The sequence below is a fragment of the Fukomys damarensis genome, unplaced genomic scaffold, assembly GCF_012274545.1.
Source record: "Fukomys damarensis isolate Sample0158 unplaced genomic scaffold, DMR_v1.0_HiC HiC_scaffold_14, whole genome shotgun sequence".
Classification (NCBI taxonomy): domain Eukaryota; kingdom Metazoa; phylum Chordata; class Mammalia; order Rodentia; family Bathyergidae; genus Fukomys; species Fukomys damarensis.
Window position 1 is genome coordinate 4,194,985 of NW_022900926.1, and position 6,430 is coordinate 4,201,414.

Below are 6,430 nucleotides of genomic sequence, written 5' to 3' on the forward strand. Positions count from 1 at the left end.
ACAAAAAAAAAAAAAAAATAAGTAAAAGCTTTGAAACAAAGCAGACACTCATCAGTAGCAGAACGGCTGAATATACTGTGCTGCCTGCACACCATGGAATACCACAAATCTCGAGAGGAGTAAATGATAGCTATGCCAGTTGACCAGAGAGAAATCCTACCACAAGTTGTCGAGAGAGAAAAACGAACATATCAAATTAGGTATATGTGCCAAAGTTCTTAGCAACATTATTCACAAGAGCCAAAATGTGAAGGCAAATCATGCTCCTTGACAGTGAATGAATAAACGAAATGTGGTATATTTGTTATTCCACCTTACAAAGGAAGGAATCGTGATTCATCCTACACTGTTGAGAGACCTTGAGGGCATCATGGCTGGTGAATGAGCTATTTACCAGAATAGAGAGAGAGGAGCAGAGAGAGCAGCGCTGCGTGGCCCATGCTAGGAGGGATTTGCAGTTGTCAAATCCATAAAGGTGAAAGGTAACATGGTGGTTGCCAGGCACTGCATCTGCGGGCAGATGGTAGTTAGTTAGAGTTTCAGACTTGCAAAGTGAAAGGAGTTTTGGAGACTGGCTGTACAACAATGTGAAGGTCCTAAAACACTGGCAAACTACTCTCGCGGACAGTTAACATAGCAAAATTTTTATATATGTTTTGCCAGTATAAAAAGTAAGCATACAGTGCAGTAATGCTGAGGGTCTTCATCAGCCATGAGTAGCCAGTAATGCATCTTGGAATTTATCCTAACCACTAACGTTGTCAAAGTCACCTTCAATAAACCTGCAACCTGGCACTGAAGTTTGGTTTCCCACCTAACTCAACTTGTAGTTCAATGTAAGGATCTATTTTGTTGCATTGATGTAGAACATGTTGCCAAAATTTTGCTCTTGAGAACTAATCTAAACCAATCTGCTTACTTATAATGATTGGATTATTGTAGGTGAAAATTGGGTGGTTCCCTTCCCAAAACCTCACCAAGGAGACTCAGTTGGAACCTGCTGCACATGCACAGCTGTCTGAGCAGTAAGACACAGATGCCATTCACTCTGCTCTCCAAGCCTAAGGACGTGCACTCACAGAGGGAGGGAGTGGTAGTATCCCATCAACAGGTCCCAGCCAACCTCAGAGACAGAGTGAGTTTGCAAAATCTAGCAGTATTGCTTCATACTCTAGAACCAGGTCTCTATCACTTGGGATCTAGAAATCAAGAGTTGGCATTCTATGACCCTCTAAACCACTCCAATAAAATGTTCTATGGGCTCCAGGAAAACTTATGCTTGCTCTGAAACACAGGTTTCCACGTCAGAGACAGAAGCTGTTGCAGAATAAGGAAAGAGTTTATTTTGCTAAGCATTAAACACAATTTGATTATATTTTCAAAACATTTTGTTTAAATAAATTTATGTGCATGATTATGACAAATTTTGAAATTCAAATTTGGATTTATGACCCAATGATTACCTTATAAGTTAAAAATATGAACATAACTTTAATTTTTCAATGTTTAATGTTTTAATAACATTTTAGAAATATTCATATTTGGTTTTTTATAACTGTGCTTGACCACAACTACTTTTTTAATATTTTGATCAATATCATCAATAAAACACAGATTATGTGACAGTTTTGATAACAACCTAACTAGTGACTGCTGAAATAGAGAATCCTGTGAAGTAAATAAATAATGATTTATTAATCTTCCTGGTCCTTTTTTGTTGATCATTTGAAACTATGGCTTCAACAACAGAACACCAGACTTTTTTCTTCTGGATTGTATAAGCTATTGTCAACTGTAGTTATCTAGAGTACCAAGTCAGTCAAGAGTATGCACTTTTTAGCCAGTGCGTACTTCCTGAACTTCATTTCTCCAAAAAACTTATAAAAGTTCATTCCCAAATTCCTTCCCTTATCCGAGTCAACAAAACTTTTGGCACTTATTTAATTAAAATAAAGCCTTCAGATTAGCATGCAATAAGTCTTTCAAATGCTAACTAACTGTGCAGTGTTCATGCATTCGTAATTGAGTATTTCAACACCTTGGGTGTTGATGACAATTAACTATCACACTGTGTTACTATTTGAGTAGTGGTATTTTAATGTAAATTACAGCGATTATAACAATCACTATATAAAGGCTATAAAAAAATCAAGAGTTCTTCCATTAATTAGCAATTCTTTCATGTGTAGCAAGCCTTGGATTCGGAAAAACTTTGATGCAGAAAGCCTGTATACCATTGCCTTATGTCCCAGGCCACATTTTCAAAGAGACAGCAGCCTGTGGCTTCATTTGATTGCAGCTGCACCACAGGGCACTGTAAGTACACAGTTGAGCAAAGATGTCTGTCTCTCCTACACAGCCAGCACCCAGATGCTGCTCAGAGCAGCATAAGTTTTAACAAGTTAGAAGTACTCCAGTCATTGCCACCTCACAGATCATGACACATATCTGGGACAGTGGCTACCACTTTTTGGAAGCCAACTTTCCAGTTTAATGCAATTTTGAAGGTGGGAGTAGACTAATGTACTCAAGCCACAAAAATTACTTCATTTAATCTTTGCAGGAGTATAAAGATCTCGTCAAAAGATTTGAACAGAATAAGATCACTTAGACCCCAATATTATGAAAAATGAATCACAAGCACCTTCTATCTTTACTACTACCTTCGCTTGGAACAAGAGTGGTCCCAAGGAAAGGGAAATTAGAGCCCTACTAAAAGTCTACTCTAGTGGGGATGACCAAAAAGCCATTCACTGTAGGCTATTTCACTAACTTGCTGTCTCTTAATCTCTCAGGACTTTTAACTAACTTTGAGTTTTCTTTCTTCTCAGCATCTTTCTGCTTAGCAGCTGGCTGCTGGGCTGCCTTTGCAGGAGTTGCCATACAAAATGTTGCTTAATTTGATAACTGGAAGAGGCGAGCACTGCAGCAAGTAGTTATCCTGGTTTGCCTGGGACTGAGGGAATACTAGGGGACAAGACTTTAAGTATGAAAATAAGAAAAATCCTGCACAAACTGGACCAATTCATACCCCTGATTGGGTAACAAGTTGGATTCCATTCTATCCTAGCAAATTCAGCCCAGAATGGAAGTTTAGCACAGCGAAGTTCCAGCCCAAGCCTGGTACAAGTTGTATTAAAGCATTCCTACATAAACTCCTCTAACCAGTGCATGCTGTATGAGTTTTAGCTTTAGAAAAAGGGAGATTCTTCTTTCATTTCCAAGTTTTAAAAATTAACTTCCTCAGTCTTCTACCCAGTGGTCCACTTCCTGAAATGCCCACCCAAGTGTCCATAAGCATTTTGCTTCTGCCTTCTGTTTTGAAGCCATAAATGATCCCAAATCTGAGCCCTGAGGACATTCCATTAATATCTGGCATTTCCAGTGTTCTGGTATTTGCACAGTACTAATAGCTACTCTGATATATGCTCCTTAGTTGAGCTATGCTTTAAGCGGTCTTTGCTTCAAGCTTGTCTTTTGTAAACAAAAAGGTTTAAACTGACTGAGACCTAGTCAGTTGAAAAAGCCTTCTTAATTATGAGGTAGAATCCATTGTATTCCAAGGATTTAAAAATGCTGAAGTTATTTATTCAACAAATATTTATTAAGCAGTTCCTTTGTTATTAGCACTGTATTTAGTTCTAAGGAGGGTAAATAGGACTAGCAGTCTGCCAGACTAATGATTTCTGCACGGTAAATGAGCAATTGCACTGTGTGAATATGGAAGTCAAAGGGCCTGGGATTTAGCTCAGTGGCACTGTGACAGCCTATGTAAGGTCCTAAGTTTGATCCCTGGTACCAGAAAAAAAAAAAAATGGAGCCAAAAATAATATGAAAGTCTAGTTCAACAAGCTGTGAGACCACACATGAGGAAGAGCTAATCCATATTAGGGGGTCATGGAAGATTAAATGGGTGGTTAACTTACTGGTTTGTGTACTCATCTACTTATTAAGTATTTTTGAGAGTTTAGTATATACCAAATTCCTAATAGTCATTGTAGATGAATGAACATAAATATGTCTCGACATGAAAGTTTTCATTGTCCAATGTAAAAGAAACAAATAAATAATAATAATATAGTAAGGTGCTATAATAAAGGTCACAAAGAAAGGTCTCGCTGAAGATGTGAATTCTGTACAGACTTGTACATGATATTGAGGTGAAGGATGAACACGGCAGATGAAGAGGACAGGCTCTCCAGGCAGAGGAAATACAGGTAGAAATGCATGAAGGAATAAAAACTGGGACCAGTAAATTAACCCAGGAATCAACTGTGGCAAAGGCTCAGTTGTGGAGCAGAACAGACAATGACTGGAATGGCAGGTGGCCTCAGATCCCTGAAGGTTTCCTTATGCCATCTGGACTTATTCTGAAAATTACAGGAAGCCACTGAATGGTTTCAAGTCAGGTAGTGACCTTTTCAGATTTCTGGAAGTGATCTGTAAGATTGTTAGACTGCAGGGAGAAGCAATTTGATATTCACCCTGTGATTTGAGCATAGCAGGTAACTTCACCCATATTTTTTGCAGGAAGACCTAGGGCTAGGAAATGTGAAGTGATTTACCTAATGCTCTCATTCCAAACTTGAAGAAAATCAACACATCCGGATAAGAATGTAGACAGAAGCTTCTATTGCAGTTTACCTTTGGCTTCACTCTTCCAATTCTGGAAAATAATCTTTAATGGGTAAGTCTGGTTGCACTGCTGATTCCATGTAGTTTGTATGATTGCTCAGATAAATTTTGCAGCAATCTGCACCAGATGCTTGGAAATCTCTTCACTTGGTTATTGTAAGCATTACATAATGTACATAAAGCCCTTGCCATATATGAGAGCCCATCAAATATTAGTTCATCTTCTCCATATAGCTGATTTTATTAAAGCAAACAGGATGGTGCTAAACATAAAAGCAATATTCAATAAATATTCATTTTATTCTTTTTTGTTGGGGGGGGTACCAGGGATCAAATGCAAGACCTTGAGCTTGAGGCAGGTGTGGTGCCACTGAGTTAAATCCCCAGCCCCTCAATTTATTTTTTTAATGTTTTATTCTACATATACCCAGAAGTAAACCAATCCCGTGAATTTTGTATATTATGATTAATTACGATTCATTTTCAATCTTATTTTCATTATTTTGACTCTTGGTAAAACAAAAGTTTAATTCAGCCACTCTTGAGACAAAAAGATATTCCAATGAGGAAATGGTAATATTGACACTGACATATTAAGGATTTACTCCAAATGACATAGCACCAGTGTAACTGAACAAGGGGTGATCCAAGCATACTGTGAAAGTTTAAATTTTTAAAATTCATTATAGTAAAAAACACACTGCCATTAATCACCCTCAAAAGACTCATTCTCGTTTTACATGCACTTAGCCCATCATTTTTGCCACTTTCGGAAGCACTTCTGTAAGTCCTCTTTCATGCGTGTCTTTATGAGATGTGATTAAAAACCCTGTGAACACTGCTGCCCAGGGCCATCGAACAGGCTTGTGAAAACATAATCGTGTTTCCATTCACCTTGTTCACTGCGTCTGGCCCCTTGCAACTTCTGGCTCTTCCCCAAAATCAAAATGACCACGGAAGACTAACGTGGTGAATCCAGAGGGCACCCAGGCAGTCGAGACAAGGCCTTTCGACCTGCTTCAGAAAGTGACAATGACGGGGTACCTTTTGGGGTAATCGTTTAAACACTCCCCGTATTTTTATCACTCCTGTACTCTAGTGTTCACAAACTGAGCCTAAGCTCAGACCTACTTACCCCTTTGTCCAGATTTTTTTCCCTTACACCAAGCTACCTCAGACAATGGAGAGTTCATCTGTACAGCGCACGGGCAAGCAATTACTGACTGCCTAAGAACATAAATTTGATTTTTGAGGCTGGGCATCGAATAGATGCTGCTAACTTGGAACGGCACGCGAGAGGCCTTCCCAGTTCGGGCTGGCAGCCAGGGGGCCCGCACAAGGCCCGGACCCCTCTTCTGGACGTCTGGGCCGGGCGCGCACAGCAGGCGCCGCGGGCCCTAACGGAAACTGCTGATGGTCTCTAAGGCCGCTTCAACGCGGGCCGCTCCCAGCGCCTCCAGTCTGGATAGAGTCCCACTTTACATGACAAAGTTATGACTCAAGAGGCCCTGGGGACGTTCTGGAGCCTTCCGGCCACAGCCGCGGAACACAAACCGCCCTCCACGCGAAACTGCCAAACACGGTCTCGGAGGACCGAGCCCCGAGACCGCCAGCGCTCGCCTAGAAAAGGCCAATGGGCACGCAGAGACCGCCCCCTCCCGTCAGCTCCCGCCTCCCACGCCGCCGGCATCCAATCGTGTTTCGTCGTGCAGCGACCCACCCCTGGGATTGGCCATAGGCAGGACCGGCGCGGGACCAGCACGCACGGGCGGCGCGCGGAGATTTACCCGTCACG

At 40.9% G+C, this 6,430-nt stretch overlaps 1 long non-coding RNA gene across 7 annotated transcripts in view; it reads right to left on the reverse strand.

The window, feature by feature from the left end:
- Window positions 1-6,250, reverse strand: part of LOC104872099 — a 22,511-nt gene extending 16,261 nt beyond the window's left edge. For 3 of the 7 annotated variants that reach the window (XR_783055.2, XR_004517116.1, XR_002025843.2), the window contains exon 1: window positions 5,771-6,250. This is a non-coding gene — a long non-coding RNA (uncharacterized LOC104872099). Of the gene's footprint in view, window positions 1-394; window positions 511-4,565; window positions 4,667-5,770 lie in introns of all 7 variants that reach the window. The other 4 variants (XR_783053.2, XR_002025844.2, XR_004517115.1 and 1 more) reach the window with 3 other exon arrangements.
- Window positions 6,251-6,430: the final 180 nt, after the last annotated feature.